The sequence below is a fragment of the Fukomys damarensis genome, unplaced genomic scaffold (assembly GCF_012274545.1).
Source record: "Fukomys damarensis isolate Sample0158 unplaced genomic scaffold, DMR_v1.0_HiC HiC_scaffold_16, whole genome shotgun sequence".
In the NCBI taxonomy this organism is placed as follows: domain Eukaryota; kingdom Metazoa; phylum Chordata; class Mammalia; order Rodentia; family Bathyergidae; genus Fukomys; species Fukomys damarensis.
This window is the reverse complement of record NW_022900928.1, coordinates 130,394,351-130,396,115: the sequence shown is the minus strand read 5'-3', so window position 1 is coordinate 130,396,115 and position 1,765 is coordinate 130,394,351.

The following is a 1,765-nucleotide window of genomic DNA, read 5'->3' as shown; positions in this document are numbered from 1 at the left end:
CAGGTTTCATATTTTAAAACTGCCCATCGGAAGGCTGGGGGTGTGGCTCAGGGATAGGCTCTTACCCAGAATGCACAGGGCCCTGGGTCTGCACTCCAGCACCTCAAAAACAAAACCGAAAGTACATTTCTGCATGTATTGTCTTTTCACTCAGGCATTTAGTAGCAGCAGCTTCCAGAGAGGAGGCCCTTGTTAACATCGCCTCAGGGGCTTGGCAGCCTGGCATCTGGAGGGCTGGCCCAGGGACTCCGCGCAGCACTTCCAGTGGACAGGAATCAGATCCCCAGTGTGCACATTGCCTCTGGTTTGTCTCTGTAATCTTTAAGGAGATCGTATTTCTCCTCCATGCCACTGCCTTCTCCCACCATGAATCACAGTTCACACTGGTCGAGTTATTTTTACGTGCCAGGCATTGTGTTCTACTGGATCCACTTACTTCTCGACATTCTGTGTTCTAGGGGCTATTAATATTTCCTTTTAACAGATGTGGAAACTGACACCTGAAGGTCAGGCACTCTCTCTGATGTCCTTGATAAGTGACAAAGCTAGGCCACAGTTGAGGTAGACGGCTGAAGAAGTCAGAATGTTCAGCCTTCGGCATCTGCTTCCCGCTGTAAATTGCAGCTTCCTTTTTCTCTTGTCTGTGGCCCATCCTTTTCATTCCCCACATCTTCCATCTTCATGAAGAAATGGTTCCGCCAACAGCTACTCAATACAAGCAAGCAGCCAAGTGGAGCCAGCATCTCCAAGCTCCAGTTTTAATTCCTAGGAAAAGGAGCTGATGGGCTGGCAAGTGCTCAAGCCTAACAACCGATATGACAAGGGGATGAATCAGTCTTCCAGAGCGCTTCCTTGGGTGGAGGGGAAGAGCAGCTCTCCAGAGGAAGATGTAGAGCACACCTTCTGTTTGGACTGCCCAGCACCCTTCCCCTGTTCTGTTGGTGACAAATTCTACACTCCTGGCTTCCTTCATTGTGTGTTCCTGTCCCTTCTTGCATGAAATTGGTCCCAAGAGTAGCCATAGGAACCCTCATCATCCTCCCCAGGATTAAAAATGAATATGAGAAGAAGACCTCCCTTCTTCCTCGGTTATGAAGTCTGAGGATATGCATCCAGATCTCCTAGGGCACATGTCCTTTGCCTCACAAAAAAGCCAGTTTGAAAATAAAAAATGGAACAGCCACCTGGGTCAGGGCAGGTATGAGGAACCTGGAGCCCTGATGGGGTTAGGTCCCTGGTTCCAGCCACTCCTGAGACCTGCCTGGAACTTCACCCCGTTCCTTCCTTCCCCTGAGCTGGTTTATTGTGTGGATTACAGAGTTTTCCTTTTACCTGTCACCTGTGCAACACTTGCACAGCAGGTAGGCCCAAGGGAAGACTAGGGCTGCACAGAAAATGTGCCAGTCACTAAATCAGGCTTTTGGACTTTCAAGCAATGACAAAGGTTTGACCTATTTCTCTCCTTGTACACTCTGTAAATAAACAACTGCTGTCTAAGCTCGGAAAGTTTCAGGACCTAGGGTCTCTTGAATAAGTTAAGCTTGTTGAGTAAGTTATGCTCTGTTTTACATAAATATCTATTAGGTGATGAGAGATATTCTGAGTTGAAAAAAATTATAACTCAAAGGTTACAACTGGGCTGGGGATCTAGCTCAGTGGCTCTGATGCCTGCCTCGTAAATGCAAGGGCCCGAGTTCAATCCCAGGCGCACACACACACACACACACACACACACACACACACACACACACAAAGCACAACTGAG